Here is a 20,544-nt window from a genome sequence, read left to right as displayed (position 1 = left end):
GTCGAGCCATATGGTGCTGAGCTGCATGCCAGTTGTTAAAAATATCCTGAGAACGTAGGAAACTAGCAGTTGGTTCAGGAAGGGTGATGCTTCTTGACCAAAGTGTTTGTGGGTTGTTACACTTTCCCCTCCCCCGCCACTTCTGTGTATCTTGAAATAACAAAAGTTGGTCCAGGAGACCTTCTGCCTCTCATGATTTCCTTAAACAAAGTTGAATCCCCCATCCCACCCCTGAAAACACAAACTAGATTTATAAGAAACTGTATTATGAGAAATTGGTTTCAAAGAAAAAATATCACTCTTGATTTATATAGTGGTCCTCTTGTCATCCTGTCACACTTCCATAATTACTCGTTATTGTTAAGGTTGCATTTTATTCCATTACGTGGGTGCACATCAGACCACCATCCTTGCATTCAGTTTGGTTCTTAAAAACATTGGGTTGGATCCAACAATTTCATTCTGGTGATGGAACTGCTTATGTCATTGGAACCAGGAGGTGGGAGATTCCCCTTCAGTCCCCTGCGCATCCTCAAATCTGCTCTGGACAGCTGGGAAAAAACCCTGGAACAAATGTTTAGGTGGTGCAGCAGGAAGCAGAAGAGAAAGTCCTATTATGCTAGTGGACTTCCACTAACATGATTTTGGATTTACCTATTAGGAAACTGCCTTATACCAAGTCAGACCATTGGTTCATATAGCTCAAGATTGCCTGTGTTGACCACCTGGGGCTCTCCAGGGTATCAGACAATAGTCTTTCCAAGTTCTGTATGGAGATGCCAGAGGCTGAAACCATTTGCCTGTAAAGCACATGCTCTCCCATTTCCCACTGAGCTAAGTCCCTTCTCCTTCCCCAGTCTCTCTGCTTGTGTAGAGGTTTCAGACCATGTGGTTCTTCTAAGAACATGTTTTAGCGTATCACATGAAATGGTGGGCCCTTTTCATGCCTTGTTAATGCACTATTGGAAGAGTCACATGGATATAGAAAGCAGCTAACACTGGTAGACGTAAGACCAAACTTGAGGACAACCTTAGGAGAGGCCCTTTTTTCGAATCCGCCATCTTCAGAAGTGTGTTTGATGGTAACGCAAAAGAGGGCCTTTGTGGTGTCCGCTCCCAGCCTTTGGAACTGTCTGCTGGGGGAAGCTAGATCCATTCCCTCTCTACCATTTTCCCACTGGCAAGCAAAGACCTTTTCATTCAAGAAGACCTTTGGCATGTAAGCAGGTCTGCTAGGTTGGATGTTGTTCATATTCTTTTCTTGTTATGTATTTAATTGTGTTTTAATGCATTGTTTATTATTGTTTTAATCAAGTTTTATTTAAAGTTGTAAATCATCTTGAGTGCCATTTTTTTTGGGTAGAAATAATAATAATAATAATAATAATAATAATAATAATAATAATAATAATAATAATAAGTTATTCTTCAAAAGTGCAGTTATATTTTCCCCCTTATAAGTAGAAACAAGTAGAAATACTAAATTTCATGTTACCTCTATGTCAAAATTCTAAAATGTAATGCGGCATACTTCTTTGAATGCTGCTGCTGGTGGTAGATTTTCCCCCTTTAGTTTTGACTTGGCTTGCTAGAAAGTGTGTGCTCTGTCCATTCCCTTTTGTATTTAATGGCCTCTATAATATTTTCATTCAACCCATGAACCCATCAGCAATTTGTTTTTACAGGTTAATATACTTACAAATGATTTTCTAATAGAATATCCTCATCAGAGGGCAGATTTATTAACACTCCTCTTCTTTTGATTGTCTTTTTTAATCCCAGCTCCATACATAATTTACTTCCTTGGTGAGTGCTTAGTCTGGAGAATGCTGCCTTGCTGAAATACTTGAGCTTAGACAAATTTGCCTTATTCTCCTGGGCAAGATATGTTAGCTCCAAGCACCAATTCTTTCTGAGATGAACATTAATATTAATTGAAAGCTTCGTGAGGTTAAAACTGAAGTGAACGGGTTAAGAATAAGAGACAGTTTTGCCTAACTTTTGACAAGAGACTGTTTTCAGCGAATTCAATAAGAGCAAATGCCAAAGATGCTTTTGTATGAATGGGGGTATTGACACTAGTTGCTGGCCTATTGCCTCCTTCAATGGATGTTCTTTTTGTTTGGGCTGTTAAAGCTGAGACTCTGGAGAATGAAACTTTGTCAGTGCTTTAACTGTTTGAATTGTGATCTTGTTATATTTATTCTCTTAAGTTGCTTCAGGGCGGGGGATATTTTTAAAGGCAGAATATTGATTTATTTAATTCTACGTATGTCCCACCCTTTATCAACAACAATAACCCAGTAGCAATGAGCAGCGTCCAATGCTGCTGCTGAACCTCCACTGATGATGTTGTGCAAGCAGAACCTACTATCAGCACAGTTGGAAGCAAGCGCGTCCTAGAGCAATGCAGGAAACAAGCTGAAATGCTTGTTTCTGAAATGGGACAAGTCCGTAGAACCTCCCTCCAATAGCTCCAGTGGCCTGTTCTGTTCTGGAAATGAGCGTTTTGGCTCATTTTGGCTTGCTTTCAGAAGCACTAGCTTCCTGTTGCTCCAGCAGTGAGTCTTGGATACTGCATTGGATACTGCCCAATATTAAAACAATAAAATGCAACATATCAGATAAAACCAATAACAATCAGGAGAGAGAAAAAAATGCACAAACGATATTCAGCCATATGCAATGACCATTCATAAATGCTTGGGTAAACAGATAAATTTGAGCCTGACACCAACATACCAGTAAAGTTGTCTCCAGATGTATCCCTTGGGGGGGGGATTCCAGAGTCAAGGACCCACCACGAACAAGCCCCTATTTCATCTCACCATCTGATGTACTTCCCCTAGTGGTGGGACAATGGGATGAGCCTCTCCCCCAGATCTAACAGTATGGGCAGAAGTGTTCTCCCTGTGTTCTCCCTGTATTTATTACCATAAATCTATATATTAATTCAGAGCATGAATTTTTGTTCACTCCATTTTGACTCCCAAATATTATCCGATCAAGTTTGGAACAGTCTCAAATTAAAGCTGCCAGTGCCTAGATTTGCAAAAAAAAAAAAAAAAAAAAAAAGCACACACACACCGAAAATACATGGACAGCTTTGTAATTAATTGTTAAAGTTCATAATAATGTGTATTGTACAGCTGAATGGATATGCAATAAAAGACCACATGCATTCACTACTGTGGGTCAGCCCAAGGAACTGGGGATGACATACATAAAGGATGTAGAATCTTGGATCCAGGGGCTAAATCCATACCGCTTGCAGTCCCAATCCGGTCCTTCAAGTTTCCACAGATGGGATGGGAAACCTTTTTCCTGATGAGGTCCATGTTACTTTAGTCAAAACCTGTCACTGATTTCTCTGTGTGTGTTTTTAAAAGCTTTCAGAACTGAGCAACTTTGTTGCTTACTGTACAAGTCTTATCTCTTAACAGTTTTAATTTAACATGAAGTTATGAAATCTCAAGATTGGGTAACACAGCTGCTTAACAAAGTTACTAAACCCTAAGGCCATAGCTAGACCTAAGGTTTATCCCTGGATCATCCAGGGGTCAAACCTGTTCATCTAGGTGACACACAGGGGATCCAGTGCTCAGGCAGGGGCGAACTCTGGATGATCCCAGGATAAACCTTAGGTCTAGCTGTGGCCTTGGATTATGAACCCTGAGAGCTAGTATGCTGCGTCTTGGGAGTTGTCATCTTCTATGTAGATAGAATCATATCTGACATCTCTGGCCAAAACCAGGTGGTGGTGGAAGGAGGAGTGGTAGGCAGATGTCTCCAGAATTTAGTAGTATCTTGGCAAGGTAATAAGCTGAGTTGGCCATCTCAGGTCTGGACAAATACTTCACACAAAGATCCTTTTCTGTAACAAAAGCAACCCTTGGAAGAGGCTACAATATTCTTGGCACAGCCAAGAAGCAATTATGAAGGGTGGTTTTGTTCTTCACATGAACTTGATGAACTTTTTTGTCTTGTTGAACTTTAAAGAACATGATGTTGAACCAACTTATGGCTCTAAGGTTCATGCTTCCATATATCTGCTGTAATTATTTGGGATATTCTTAGCTCGGGACAATAGCAAAGGTGCCCTCTCCTTTATCTCATTTTTAAGGAGATAAAGATATTTAATTTTAGCCGATAATTTTGGCAGCTCTCATCATGGCACTCATATTAGATAGCCAGGGACATCAGTCCTGCACATCCTGCTGGTGGCTGCTATTTAAAAAACTATTATCAGAAAAGTCTCTCGCTCTCTGAAGGCTAGGAAGGGCAACTTATCCCACATGGTATATTCAAATGTTTGCCATTATCTCCTTGTTACTTGCTACTCCTTCCTAGATTATTTACAGTTCTGTAGCATGACACGGTTTTTTAAATTTGTGGTGATAATTTCACAAAAAACAGCCACTTCGTTGCATGAATTTATATTGAATCTCCACATTGAATGAAACCTATTCAAATTACATTAATCTGGAGACTTTAAGAAATTATTTTTAGTTTGTTACCTGGTGTCAGATGTCTGCCTTATCTTTCCCCCGGCTGAAACTAAAGACTAGGAAAAGCATGCTAAAAGTGTGTGTACATTCATAAACACGCGTAGGCCCAGTGTAGATGTAATGTTCCCAGTCCAATAAACTGTACTTTGCTGATTAAAAATAAACTCAAGCTCTAGGATTCTAAACCATGGCTGTAAATTGCAGTTTCCCAGTTTGGATGTCATGGGAAGCTATTGTTTAATAAGCCATGAAGTCTTCTCTGGAAAGGAGGAATGAGGGGACGTGTACTCATCTCTTATTCCCACTCTCATTCCCCCCATCGTCTGTTGGTCTAGGAACACTGCATCTGAACTGGCCCATATTTTTATATTTGCAATGGGCAGTGGGAGATCATAGATCCATGTCTGCATTATCCATGTACTGGACACAGCCAGATGGTGCCCTGTCTCATTCATGGATGTTTATGGACCTCCAGATATTGTCATCTTCCATTCATGACCCTCCTATTTATTTATTTTTATTCACTGCTTTTATCTTATTCCTTAATGCAGAAAGTCCATTAAGAAGAAAAAATGGAACAGCTGCACAGTGGGCCAGCTCACGTGCTGCCCAATTGCTCCCACGGTAACTGGAGGTGGCTAAACAAATCATTGACCTTCCATCTGTGGTTTGATTAGCATTAGCACTATGTGTGAACATTGGAACTGTGGCTTGTATCTCCCCCCATAAAACAGAGAAAGCAGGGAGGGGCTGTAGCTCAGTGGTAGAGCATCTGCTTTGTATGCAGAAGGTCCCAGGTTCAATCCCCAGCGTCTCCAGGAAGGACAAGGAAGGAATCCTGCCTAAAACCCTGGAGAGCCACTGCCAGTCACTGTTGATAATACTGGATTGGATGGACCAAGGGTCAGACTCAGTGTAAGAATGTTTCCTCTGTTCCTAAGTCACCCGTGGTTCTACTGAAAGCATGAAAACGATTCTAGGAAGTTTCTTCTCTGGTATATGTTTGCTAAAAACACAGTAAAAAAATATTTCCGCACAAACAAACTCAGACATCGCTATTTTTGTTTGTTCCCCTTAGGATCAAAAGTCACGCAGGGAATAACTTGAAAACATAATTGTTTTTTGATTTGTAACAGCAGCTGTAAACAAAAGGATACTTTACATTACAAATTCTGGGCAGACGGTCAGATTTTGAACTTTTGGAACAGTGCAGTCTCTCTAAGCAGTTTTCTTAGGGGACAGCTGTGCCGACGATTGCTTTAAAAACAGGCAGCTTGCTGTGCCAGTAAGGAGAATAGTGAAATATTCCGGGGGGAGGGGGGTGTCCGTCCAACTACTTAAAGGTCCAGAAAGCTTGCTCTGAGAAATCAGATCACCTGAGGCTGAACACCAAGGGGCCAAAGCAGGGGTGGGCAAAATGTAGCACTCTAGATATTGCAACTCCCATCAGCCCCAGCCAGCATAGCCAATGGTAAGGGATGATGGGAGCTACAATTCAACAACAGCCAGAGGCCACATGTTCCCAGCTATTCCCAGAAATGATGGAGGTGTACAGAATTATGCACGGTGTGGAGAATGTAGATAGGGAGACATTTTTTGCCCTCTCCCATAATACTGCAACTCAGGGTCATCCTATGAAACTGATTGGTGGGAGTTCCAGGAGAAAGAAAAGGAAGAACGTCTTCACACAGCCCATAGTTAAACTCTGGAATTCATTACCACAAGATGTGGTGATGGCCACCAATCTGGATGGCTTTAAAGAGGGGTTGGACAAATTCCTGGAGGAGAAAGCTCTCAATGGCTACTAGTCATGATGACTATGTGCAGCCTCCAGTATCAGAGGCAGTAAGCCTATATACATCAAATTGCTGGGGAAGATGGGCGGGAGGGTGCTGTTGCATCCATGTCTTCCTTGTGGATCCCTGGTCGACAGCTGATTGGCCACTGAGTGCTGGACTAGATGGACCCTTGGTCTGATCCAGTGTGGCTCTTTGTATGTTTTTATGTTCCCCACCCCTGAACCAAGGCCCCTAGCCCTGCAGCAGATGATGGCTGAATTTCAAACTGACTTGTGCCACTATTGAGCCAGTCAACATGTGCTGCAGCCACTTAAGGGTGATCAGTGTGGGGAAGGGGTGGAGCACCTCAGGTCTGGGGGCCAAAGTTGGCCCCCTGGGATCCCAGTCTAGCTCTCCCTGGCCCCACCAACTCTCTTTCCTTTGACCACTGATGGTTTGCTGGTTTCCTGGCTTTTGTGCAGGGTTTCCTCCCATTCTATGAAGTTGAATTGATTCTCCTAAGGCTCAGTTACAGGCACTAAAAGCTCTAAGCTAAAAATATGCTGATATTTTTGGTATTTTGGCCCCACACATTTTGCCTTTAGCCTCGCCCCTTAGCCTTTGGCCCCCTGGAATGTGGCCTCCAGAATATTCTCCGAAATTGAATTTAGCCCTCAGGCTGGAAGAGGTTCAACAACCTTGGTGTAGAGAGTCTGAATAATTCATTCTCTGGAAACTCCGGAGCGCTGGGTCTCATGAAGGAGGCCGTAACATGGCTCCTTCTGGCAGGGCTGGTATGGGAACTTGCAGTCTCCTGCAACCTGAGCCAGAGTTTCTGGCATCACCTTTGTGATACAGCAAGGACCTGGTGCTGCAGTGGCTCTCTCACCCTGAAGGTAATGTCGGAACAGGATTCCTAAGGGCTGTTCAGACAACACACTAACCATGGTTAGGCCGCTAACCCTTTTGCAGCAAATGGTTAGTGAGCATGTTTAAACAGTGGTTATGGTAACCACCACAGTTAAGAATGGTTTACACAACATGCTAAGTCATGGTTCACATGACATGCTAAGCCATAATATTTAGCTCAAAATGCTTAACCACCATGGCTGAACAGGGTCCTAGAGTCAACCAACCCAGTATTCTACTGCTACCTGACCCTCCCAACCCAGCTGTGCTGTTTGTTGTCAGTTGCTGAGTTCTCTTTCCATTCTTACCATGCCCAGCTCCTAACGTAATTTGTCACCCCTCTTGGACAGCATCCACATCACTTCTGTGTGTTCCTAACCTTAACACTATCCACACCAGCTTCCCGTGACAGGTGCCCTCTGGGTGTTTTGGACTACAATTCCCATCATTCCAGCTCCTTGGCCATGCTGGCTGGGGCTGATAGGGGTTGGTCCAAAACATCTGAATTGCACCAGGCTGAGGCTGGGTGGTATAAATGGTAAACAGCAGCAGTGATGGATGCTTCTTAGATGAACGGCAGAGGGCAGATCATTCAGGAATCCTTCTGCCTGGAGTGGTTGTCCTGCCTCCAAGCTTGAATACTTGAAGTCTATTTCATCATATTACAGTGCTCTAAATCAGCTGCTGTCATTTAAAAGGACATTGTCAACCCCTTTGAAGAGTGTAATGTTCATTTCTGGAGCAATTGGAGGCTCCGTGTTATGACGATGAGAATTTAATTTCTCTGTTTAGATTGTAAAACCCATGGCATTTTATTTAAAAACCCACCCTGAAACTGCTGCTACTGAGTAGCGTGAGAATTATTATCTCTCTGTTGAATTCTGTAATGTGCAATCGTTTTTCCTCCTGTGAACTCCTATATCACTAATGGGTTGGAGTTGTATTCCAGAAAGCCATGATTGTTTGTTTAAATCTTATACACAGTTGCTGAAACTGTTTATGGCCACTGGATCACCAGCCTGTCTATCCATCCATCCATATTTCTATATACACATATAAATTCCAAGGTTTATTTTGACACTGAAGGAAGTGAGGGGCTCTTTAATACATACCTGCCTCCTGTAGTAATTGAAACAGTGTTTGTATTTCAGCTGGACAGAATACTTAACAGGTTCTGAATACAAGCTCAAATCATTGTCACATGCAATTAACTCAACAAGGGGAAAATGGTGCAGAGTTAAAGGAGCATTCTTCTTAATTTCCCCACTTTCTCCCTTCCCTACATACATGCGAAATCAAAAGGAGACAGTGCCAGCTTAAGGAATCTTAACTTACTCATGCAAACAGGTCTATGACATTTCTTTTTAGGTCTAAACAAAGTCTTTATTTTTTTGAGCTGGATTTTCATCTGGTTAACAATAGTGGTGATGAATAACAGCTTTATGATGGGAGTTACTCATGAGTAAGTATCCAGGATTTTATAATGGATTCTACCAACCCTTTTTTTAAAAAGTGCATCTTTATTGCATTCCCCACCCCCCACCCCCAGTAATTTAAAATTGCTAGAAAAAGCTAGATTTTGGCAGCTTGGGAAGTATTTTGACTATGTAATATTTTGGCAAAAAGTGCATTCTAGGAACAAAACTTTTTCTATGTAAGAGAGGAAAATATTTGGATCTTGACTGGCATTGCTGTAAGGTGACATATGACTAAAGTCTTTGTCCCTTTAAGGAGTTGCCTCCACATGGACATAACTGAGTGGTGGGTGTGGCAGACCTGTGGCCAATGGCTGTACCTCCATGCCATCATCACACTGCCCCTGTCCTTAGACCACTGCAGGTTAGCCAGAATGCCTGCAAGGGGCCTCCGCGTAAATGTGCATAGGCACTCCACATAGCCTGGAACCCTGTGCAAATTACATGGAGCACCTAGATGCATTCAGCTGTATGTACACCAGCTTCCTTTCAGGCCTTCCAACTCACACTTAGAGGACTGGAGATGGAGCCAATCATGCTCTCCCTGTGGATCTGTGATGGGCATAAATTTATTTATTTATTAGATTAATATGTTACTCTATAACAATAAGTTCTCAGGTTGGCTCACACCATAAACAGGGCATGTAATGTTATTTCTTCAACAAAAATTAAAATGCATTTGGCTCTGGTTGTTTTCTTTTTAAATAAATGCTCCCTCCCCCTCAACACAGTTTTACAGAAAACAGTGGGCATTCTTTCCAAATAATTTACGTTCTAATATTTATTTATTTATTTATTTATTACATTTTTATACCGCCCAATAGCCGGTTACGCTCTCTGGGCGGTTCACAAAAATTAAAACCATAATAAAACAACCAACAGGTTCAAAACACAAATACAAAATACAGTATAAAAAGCACAAACAGGATAAAACCATGCAGCAAAATTGATATAAGATTAAAATACAGAGTTAGAACAGTAAAATTTAAATTTAAGTTAAAATTAAGTGTTAAAATACTGAGAGAATAAAAACGTCTTCAGCTGGCGACGAAAGGAGTACAGTGTAGGCACCAGGCGGACCTCTCTGGGGAGCTCATTCCACAACCGGGGTGCCACAGCGGAGGAAGCCCGCTGTGGCTTAACAATAATATTGTTAAGAACTTAAGCACACTTACTAGGAAGTAAATCCAATGAAAAAAGTGACTTTTCCATGTATGAATAATATATCTTAAGAGCTTTTAAGGCATGCGAAGTCACTACTGTAGCACACACTGCTTGAAGTTCAAGAATCATGTTCCCATGTATTTGGAAAGTTAACTCGGATACTGCATAGTCAGTGCTGAACTCTGTAATCCCAGTAGATTGAGAGGGAATCGGTATGAGCTGAGTCACCTTCCCTGTTGGTACTTCAAGGATCAGAAGTGCCATTTCTGATCCCCTAAATTAGAACAGTGTCTCTGTCTATCATCTGTCTATATTGCTTGTGAACAGACCCTGCACACATGTCGGACTAGCCCTTTGTTTGATGCAGTGAATCCTTCAAGCAAACTTTTAGAGCTGTCAGAGTTGGGCACATTTGGTCGCCCCATCTGAGGGAAGCCATACCTGCTGGCACCCCTAGGCATCCCCCCTGCCATGTTGACCCATATGGACCCCTGAGGTAGAGCTCTCCTACAGCAGGGGGAGGGAGGTGTCTAACTCTGTCCTTTGGCCTACTAATCTCCCCTGTCTTCTACTGTATGGACCTATGTACCGGTTAGAGACATCTTCCCTAGGTGCCTGAAAATGTTACTGCAGGCTTCAACCACATGAACACTTTTAAATTAATCAAAATTAATGCATTTGAAAACCAAAATAACCCCAAAATGCATATCCCTAGGGTCCCTTTACTATGCATACCAAGTTTCAGGTGTCATGCTGTTGGTACTATGACATGGACAGATGGATGGACACACACACACACACACACACCACACATCCTCTTTTATTATTATAGCTACACACATATTGTACATAGTGGTCAAAGAAGTATAGGGTTTTGCATAGTGGGTGCAGGTCTTCAACCACACCAGAGACCAAAACCCTTGCAGGAAAATATCAGAGGGCCAGAATAACCTCCTCTCAGCCACGCCAAAACAGTTCTTAATTGGGGCAATATTCCTTCTGGGCAGCAGTGGGTGCTGTGTAGTAACTTTGGGGTAGCCATGCCTATGTTCCAAGAGGTGGTGGGATCCAGTGCCGCTCGCCCCAGTGTCCTCTTGCTTGTGCATTCCCTGGGTCCTTCAGTAGCAAAGATTGGGATGGGAAGTGGAGTTGGGTTTGGAACTGGGCCACTGATAGCGAAATGGAGTGACTCCTTTGCTGCTAAGAGGATTGAGGAGTGAGGGGAAATTGGGCTAACAGGATAGGCAACCTCTGAGTCTAGTGCTGCTTGTTGTCATTGAAGAGGCAACGCCCATCCCTGAAGAGGGATGGGGAAAATCTTGTTTGCAGGAGGTTTGTCCACTGGGTCAAATCACCCCTTCCCAAGAACGTTCTTAGATCCCCAACAGTCAAGACTGTTAAATGGAGTTTTATTGAAGATGGCAGTCAGCTCAATCTAGTTTAATGGACAACAACAGGCGAGTAGGATATCTGAACCAAATACATATTCTCCTTTACTAACGTCATTAAATTTTGTAGTTGGGTATTGCAGTTATATGTTTTATACAGGAGCATCGTGGGTGTACAGTGTTCCCACTACACCACATCCATTGTTGATAATAGGGAGCATTTTTTGATGCTAGAATTTTTTTAAAAAGAGACATTTACAAATCTCATTCATGCACAATGACATCACAGAGCCTTTTCTCTCTCTCGCTTTAAAGGTCATGTTGCAACAAAACGTGTTATTCTGTGTATAAAGGGGTTGTTGTTTTTTGGACTTCTTAAAAGAAGCAACTCTGTGATGTCACCATATGAGCAGGGTTTTTAAATGTATTTTTAATTTTTAGCACGAGAAATGGCTCCTTTTATGAGCTTGATGATACGATGTCTTGAATAGTTGACTCTGGGGTTTTCACTAAACTGCCCATGAATGCTGTAACCATCTGTTTTTCTGGACGTTTGTCAGGGTGAGTGTGGCAGAGGCAGCTGTCTGAAAAGGGACGCTTTGGATGATGAACCAGACTATTGTTTCGGAGCAATTCTCCTGCATTCAGAGGTTCTACCCAAGCGTGCTATAGAGCAATCAAAATCAAACTATTGTTTGTAGTGATCATATTGATCTGAAAAGAAGGTGGTGGGATGACCCCCATTGTCGACGGAAAGACTTGTTCAGAGCAGCTGTATCCTGGCCAAGATGTAACCACAGTAGGAAACACACACTTGGAAGCTAGAGGGCTCGTGCACCCTACTGGGGAAAAAAGAAAAGACCATGCCAAACTAAGCTCTAGCTTAAAGCAAAAAAAACAAACCACCCCAAAACCAAAGATGCAGGTCTGTTGGCATTGCTAGTAATTTGCTATTGCAAAAATTGTTGACTTTACCACTGTGTTGCCACTTATTAATCAATTAAAGTGCGTTGGTTTCGCTGAATGCAAACTGAAATTGTTCATAAGCAGGATAATTACTAAATATATTTGCTTGGACTTCTAAATGTCAGCAAAGTGTTGGGTTTCTCTCTCTCTCTCTCTCTTTTGGTAGGATAGGAAGATGACATTTTTATTGCTCATTAACAATCATTCGCTCTAGTTTCATGCACAATTTAAAGATTTCATTATTTATTTATGATGGATACAGAGCAACTGAATCAAAACATATTGTGATGTGCGTTGGTCTATTAAATATTTTTTTTCATAAACAAAAATTCCATGAAAGATCATCTTTTGTGTGCGCAATGAAGATTAGAGATTTTAGCTTAGAATATAGTTGCACTTCATCCATTAACATTTAAGCTTTTTCAGTTGGCCTTGTCACTTCATTGCATGCATACTAATATCTCTTCATATAAAATTTAATCTGTCGAACTAAATGAAGACATTAGTATCTGAAAGACATCTTTCATTAAGCAATTAACGAATCTTTCTAACAAATCTACAAAAGCATATGTGTTTATATTTAATAAGTATTTGTATGATCAGCCAATTACTATACACGAGGACATCTTGTTTTTATTTAGTTTTGAATATTTCAAATTTTAAGCTCAAATTCACATGGCAATAATCACTTGGTAACTACACCATAATTGTAGAAATTGACATAATTGATCCCCCAATTGTCTTTCAGACAAAAATATCAAAATAATCATATCCTGATGCTAAATGTTTACTTAAGCTGCAATCCTATACACACTTAACTGGGAGTAAGCCCCGTTAAACCCAATGGGACTTACTTCTGAATAGATACATAAATGATTGCACTTGTACTTGTTTTATCACAGATATCTAGTAGCAATCCTCATTTGTATGTTGAAAGAAAATCAAAGGCAGAAAGAAGTATGACAAGCTTTCATTTTAATTGAATTTATATAATACACTTGGCAGTTCATAATGCATTATTGTGTAAAAGAGAGCTCCGGCTATTGGGTGTTATAGAAATGCAATAAATAAATAATAAATAAATAGATTACTCAGTTTCAGCAGACTGCTTACTACACTGCTTGCAACACAACAGATATTACTTTTAAAATGTGTCTTAGCAGCTTCAACTTTTTAATTTTGCTCTAGAGTAGATTCAGGATTCCAATCCAGAATAGGACCAGAGTGGGGAGGTAGGGTGTGTGTGTTTACCATCCAGATTAGACTCCCTGAACCTACTCTAGAGTAAATATGAAAAGAAGACATACCTACTAGACACACACTTAAAGTCATGTCTATGCAACAATAGCTGGGCCTGGAAGTTGCCAGAGGTGGGAATTTTAAAACACACAACCAAAATAGTAATCTTTTCTGGACTAAAAAGAATGCACTCTTCTTCTTAAGCCAATCCAAGAATTCATAATGGTTTGTAGTGTAACCTAAGAGGACTGTGCAACCTAAACATGTATATTGGGAAGTACTAGCTTGAAAGCACCCACACATCAAAATTTCAGATTTGTGTACATCTAAAAAGTCAAGGATAATGCCTTAGATATGGAATCCTTTACAAATAAGCAACTTTCTAAGATGTCCTCTGATGGTATGTTTGCATTTACTCTCTTGAGTAATCTACAGACTGGGATAAAACACATGCTAAAACCTTCCTAGGATGGAAACTAATAATGCAGGTAAATGGGTGTCATGTTTGAATATGCTTCCGGAAGACAACGCCACATGGCCTGGATTGGCTGTAGTCTGGCCACATTACAGAACTGAAAGCTAAACAAAATAAATGCTGCAATAAAGTTTAAAGTGCTAACTACTTCGTATTAGTAACAAAAAATAAGGAAGGTGGGATGTGCTAAACTGATGACCATCTGCACTGACTCGCAACGTGGCATTAAAATAGTTTTGCAAATGCCTTCTGCCTTTTCTAGCCTGTTTATATCAGTTTCTGTAGGGAGACTGCGATGATTTGTAGATTTGTTTGGGTTATCCTTGTTTCTGTTGCCATTGGTCCTACACCGTTTTCCCACCAGCATCGTCTGTTACCAGCAGGCCCACCCGCTGAGGAGATTTTTGAGAATGTCACTGATGATGCTTTAATCTTTGACGTGAGTATCTATATATTTAGGCATCTCTCTCTTTCTTTTATGGTTTATCCACTACATAATGGAGAAAACATAGAATCTTCATACTGTATAGTGGAGAACTCTACCATGTAGAAAACCTTGTCATGTATTTTCTTACGCTCTACTCCAAAAACAATTTCTATAAAGAAAACACCAATAATTGTTGCATGGTAATTATGATTGCCTCTACATAAGGACATAAGATAACACACATAAACCAACCGGTGGTTTTATTTAGGCTCCTATCCCATTCCTTTATTGGTTTGATAATGTTTAGTGAGTTATTCAAACTGGGTACAGACTAGGCACAGCTGTACTTGCTGTTCTGCAACTATATAATCAATAAAGCCCCTTGGCTAAATCAGCATGGACGTCTACACCAAACATTAATTGGCAAAACTGATATTTTATTTAATCTTCACTAGTTTTGGAGTGCACTGGAGAAGTTTGCTTGTTTGCTTGCTAATTTGCAGTTCAAGAAGACTTTCCACTGTCTATCTCCTTAACTAGGGGCTCCTCAGATATGAGCACCAGATCATCAGTGATGACCATCAATGGCGTAGTGGACCCAAGGCTCGTAGGGTTGAAGTGGCAGGACTTTTTAATTAGCAGGGATGATTACGTCAACAGCAAAAGTTACTGATGGAAGAAAATAAATGGTTGAATGCTAGGTTTCTATAGCCAACAATGTAAACTGCCCAGCTTTAGTTGCTTGCGTGCGTCTCTGCCTGCATCATTTATTTTCCTCTTCATGCCAGAATGTTTACTATCTGCTTGTTCACAGGCATAGAGCTATTTATTGGGTCGATTTCTTGATTGCTAATGTTACTTGCTACCCAAAATGGGCTGAATTTACATTAAAAGAATATGGCCTTCACCTAGGAAAAAAAGCAGAACTAAGTTCTGTTTACAGCTGGCCTGATTTGGTTCACAATATTATTTATTTATTAGATTTCTATCCTGCCTTTCTGTTGGTTGTTGGTAGGGCCTCAGAGCTCTTTCTGTATTTCAGTGAAACAGGAATCCTGTAAAATACGAAATTGATTTTGGCAATAAGGGCAACAATTTTAATTCTATGTCTAAGGAACATACTGGGGAATGGTGCTTTGCCACCAGCCTGGGAGCAACCCTTGAATATAAGCATTCAACATAAAAGCATTCTCATGAGTGTATGTATACTGATGGTACTACCCTAACTGTAAAAAGTCATTCTCCATAGCAGGTGTTGGCAACCTACAGTTCAATGGGTTGCATCTGACCTCTCCCTAATTTCAAAAGCTCTCTGCAAGAAATCATCTCAGACTTCTGCCAAGAGTGACCTGTCCTTCTCCCTGAAACTCTCTAAGCTGGCAGAGGGAAAGGAACAGAGAAGGGTGTGTGAGAAAGACGGGATGGATATGGCTTCGCCCACCAGGATGTTTCAACAGATGGAATGTTGGAATACATGTCCTTTTGTGCAATCATATACATTTATTTATTTATTTATTTCTGTGCTGCACAATAGCTGTAGCTCTTTGGGTGGTTCACAAAAATTAAAACCATAAAGTGCAGCATAAAATATTTGGCAATTTGACATACTGTTGTCGACACCACCACAAAATGGCTGCTATAGGAGACATGGCTTATCATAAAGGACAAGTAACCTGCCCAAATGACGCTGTAGAACACAGAGGTGGATTCTGAGCTACAACACTCTAAAGAACCTCTTTGACCCACAGTTTTCAGCACCTTGTTCTTTCCTCCTCTTTTTCATGTATTTCTCTTTCACTCTTGCCCAAATATGTGTGAACGGACACCTACACTACACAGAATGTGGAGGTCTTATTCACTTATTAATGAATGTACCTTGCTTCTCACATGTTGGAATAGCCCTAACTTTGATGAAGTGAAGCCTTCAAGAAAAGTTATGGAGCTGTCAGAGTTGGACACATTGTCCCACCTCATCTGCGTGAAGCCACATCCCCTGGCCTCACTTGGCATAACCCCTGCTCTGGTGCACTCGTATAGCCCCCAAATGAGGAGTTTGCCCACTCCATTTCCTTGATGGAGGGGGTCAGCCATATAATTCAGTCCCTCATACTACTCCACACCCACCATTTCAAACTGTATCAACCCCAAAACTATGTGCTAGTTAGGGAAGTCTGCCACCTAGTGATTGAATATGGTACTACAAGCTTCAAACACATGGATGCATTTAAATTAATTAGAATTAATTAATGCATTTTAACATCTAAATAACCCTGACGTGCCCTTCCTTTGGGGACCCTTAGTATGCATACTAAGTTTCATGTGTCTAGGTTTTATGATTTTGAAGCTATGGTAATGTCAGACAGACATATAACTTCTTTTACTACTGCAAATTCTGTGTTGCCACAGGAGCTAGCAATTGGATAAAAATATGTGACTGGAACAACTTTACACTTCTAACATAAATGCATTACTAATAAACTGGCAAAGGTGAAAACAAAAAAGGTGTTCTTTTTAAAAACATCATTTACCATTTCTTGAAATTTCCCAACATTCTCTGCCTGTCCTTTCATTGGCCCACCATTCTAAAATCTTATAAGAGTAAGCATTATTACACGTGCATGCACACTGTCATATGTTACATTACATTCACAGTGTGGGGCATATACATTATCCTTCCCTTTGCCTCATCCCTCTCCCTTTCTTTCTGAGCTTCCAAAAGCTCAAGCTTTCAACTTCTTTGAAGTTTCAAAGTTTTCTGCATTTTTACACTGCTCAAGCTTTAGTTTTTTAAAAAATGAGCAAAATCATTCTGGTAGATCTTGAGTAATAAGCCTTACACTACTGTATTCTTATATAAGATATTATAGCTGTATTTAAAATTCTATTTAGGCCACCTTCCTGACTGTCCAAAACAGTTGCCTAAGACCTTAGAAGGAGGGACAGGTGTTGGCTACCACTAATGCTCCTTCTTCTCCTTGTCTCCATACTTCTTCTGGTTCTGAGAGAAGTTCAGGAAATCCTTCCTCCACTACCTCTTCCTTATCGACTTACAAGTATCTCTCCAAGCAACACACAATTCTGTTGTCTCACCTCGGAATACTTTCTCCTTCACCCTCTTTCCTTTAACATGCATTATGACTTCTTAGGGCATGTCTACACCATGCCTTATCCCGGGGATCACCCTGGGATCATCCCTGTGTGTCCACATGATGCACAGGGGATCCCGGAGGCAGGGAGAGATGATCCCTCCCTTTCCCCAGGATAACAGGGACAGCTTTTACCCCATTTTTCCCCGCAGTCTTGAGATCATCCATTTTTCCCCGCAGTCTTGGGTCACATCCCCGAGACCGTGGGATGTGTGAGCAGCCATCCTGGTTTCATCCTGGCTCCTCAAGAGTAAACACGAGGAACCATGAACCATTGGGGGTGGGAGGGGCGAATGGGACTGGGTTTTTGTTTGAAAAAAGCTCTTCTTGTTTGAAAAAAAATGGCCGCCGTGTTGGGCCTGATGCCCAGGATGTCATGTGGCCCATGTGGACTGAGGGGGAGGATCTTGCAATGAGCATATCGTGAGATCCTCCTAGCTCCCTCTGCTGGTGTAGACATGCCCACAGTCTTCTGAAAACATTGGAATTGTTGATACTGAAAGCATTTTATTTGCTATTATAAAAACAGTGTCAGTGCTGTGCACCCACAGAGGCAGCCATTTATAACATTAACTGGTGGAATTGTTTAACTGCTGTGAGTTTGATGCATTCTATCTTGTTATCTGTATGGCATAGAGTTCCCAACACCTTCTCCCTAAACATTTTTTCAAGCTATAGTTAAAAGGTCTAAGCCGCCAGGCTATTTATTCAAATTTAACTCTGAAGACCACTGGTTCAGAGCTAATGAATGTATGGTTTATTAATCAAATGTATGTAGTTGAAAGGAGCCAACCACTGTTCACTTACAATTGAGATTTAACCCTGTTTTTTAACATATTTTAATGAGCTACAGATTTGAATGTGGGCTTTGTTCATCTGTTGCTTCCACTCAATTGCAGTCTCGCCCTAAGAAGGCACAAGACAGATTAATCAGGCTTCCTTTCATTGTGAGACTTAAATGAAGTGAACGGGGCCTTATGTTTCAAAACTAAATGAGACAATTAAAAAACACCCTATGTGTCTGATGTTTTTAAATTTGATTAAGCTACTGCTAGTATTTCTTTCCCCCCATACTGTAAATAGTCTGTAGAAATGCTTTTTTCATTGCTACTGCCACCAATGAACATGTGTAACTGGGTATAATGTGTTGCTTCACAATGGAACAGTTGCTTTCCCGAAGCACAGTTCAATGAAGATAGAGGATCCCAACCCTTCCCTCCAGGAGTTAGAAGCCATTAACTGGGCTTAATGACGACCAGTGTTTGGTGTGCACAGAAGATTAAGAACATAAGAAGAGCTGTGCTGGATCAGACCAAGGGTCCACCTATTCCTCTATCCAGTTCCCACGGTGGCTAATCAGCTGCCCACTGGAAACCCACAAGCAGGACATAACAGCACCCTCCCACCCATGTTCCCCAGCAACTTGTATACATGGTCATACTACTTCCGATACTGGAGATAGCATATAGCCATCAGAACTAGTAAGCATTGATAGTCTTCTCCCGGAATTTGTCCAATGCCCTTTTAAAGCCATCCAAATTGGTGGCCATTATTACCTCTTGTGGTAGTGAATTCCATAGTTTAGTGATGCTCTGTCTGAAGAAGTACTTCCTTTTAGCTGTCCTGAATCTCCCACCAATGAGCTTCATAGGATAACCCCAGGTTCTACTATTAACAGAGAGGGAGAAAAAATGTCTTCCAATCCACTTTCTCCACACCATGCATAATTTTGTACACCTCTACTATGTCTTCCCCCATTTGCCTTTTCTCTAAGCTAATCAATTGTAACCTTTCCTCATTGGGGACTTGCTCCATCCCCTTAATCATTTTAGTTGGCTTTTTCTCCACTTTTTCTAACTCTACAATACCCTTTTTGAGGTTCAGTATTCCAGGTGTGGTTGCACCATTATTTGTATATGCACAATATGATATTAGCAATTTTACTTTTGATTCTTTTTCTAATTATGCGTAAGATGGAATTTGCCTTTTTACAGCAGCGGCACAAGGGGGTGATATTTTCATTGAGCTGTTCATCACAACCCCAAGATCTCTTTTTGAGTTAGTCACTATTATGTCAGATCTCATCAGCATATATATGGAGTTGGAATTTTTTGCTCCAATAAGCATCACTCTACCCTTGCTTACAATGAATCTCATTTGACTTTTGATGCCCATTCTTTCCCATTTGAAGAGATCCTTTTGGGTTCTTTGCAGTCCCTTTTTGTTTTAACCACCCTAAATAATTTGGGGTCATCATCAAACTTGGCCACCACACAGCTTACTCCGAATTCCAGACCATTTATAAACAAGTTGAAAAGCAGTGGTCCCCATACAGATCCCTCTGGGACCCCATTGTTTAAATCCCTCCATTGGGGTGGAGTGTGCTGTTCTTTGCTTTCTGTTCATTAACCTGTTACTAATCCATAAAAGAACCTCTCCTCTTGTTCCATGACTACTAAGTTTGCTCAGGAGTCTTTGGTGAGGGACATTATCAATAGCCTTTTGGAAGACCACCAGATCACCACTATCCACATATTTATTGACATTCTCAAAGAACTATAAAAGGTCATCTTTAATGATGCTTTCAACCAATTTACACAGAACAGCCATGAAGCTTACTGGCTTATAATTTTTAGATCCCCCTGGATCCCTTTTTAAAAATTGCCATTACATTGACCATTGTCTTTTCCTCTGGTACAATGACTGATCTTAGGGACATGTTAATTTTTTAATTATTATTTTATTGAAAATCAGCATTTTTATATTTGAGTTTTTTAAGAATGCTAGGATAGATACTATCAGGGCCAGGTGGTTTATTAAATTTCAGTTTGTCAATAAGGTTAAGAACTTCATGTTTTATCATCCCTATATCTCTCAGTTCGCTAGACTCCCTTCCTGAAAACATTAGTTCAGACGCAGATATTTGTTCTACATCTTTTGCAGTGAAGACAGATGAAACAAATTCATTCAGTTTCTCCACAATCTCCTTTTCCTTCTTTAGTATTCTTTTAACAACATTGTCATCCAAGAGTCCAACTGTCTCCCTAGTTGGTTTCCTGCTTCTGATAT

At 40.8% G+C, this 20,544-nt stretch overlaps 1 protein-coding gene and 1 non-coding gene across 2 annotated transcripts in view; both read left to right on the top strand.

Annotated features, from left to right (window-relative positions):
• The window catches only part of LOC134401654 (cytochrome P450 7B1), a 113,596-nt gene that overhangs the window by 18,889 nt on the left and 74,163 nt on the right, over window positions 1–20,544 (top strand). The gene's annotated exons all lie outside the window — the stretch shown is intronic.
• Window positions 5,255–5,326, top strand: TRNAT-UGU (transfer RNA threonine (anticodon UGU)). The gene has a single exon. It is a non-coding gene; the product is annotated as a tRNA-Thr (tRNA).

Source organism: Elgaria multicarinata, chromosome 7 (assembly GCF_023053635.1).
Source record: "Elgaria multicarinata webbii isolate HBS135686 ecotype San Diego chromosome 7, rElgMul1.1.pri, whole genome shotgun sequence".
In the NCBI taxonomy this organism is placed as follows: domain Eukaryota; kingdom Metazoa; phylum Chordata; class Lepidosauria; order Squamata; family Anguidae; genus Elgaria; species Elgaria multicarinata.
Note: the sequence above shows the minus strand (reverse complement) of the source record. Positions and strands in the feature narration are given on the sequence as shown.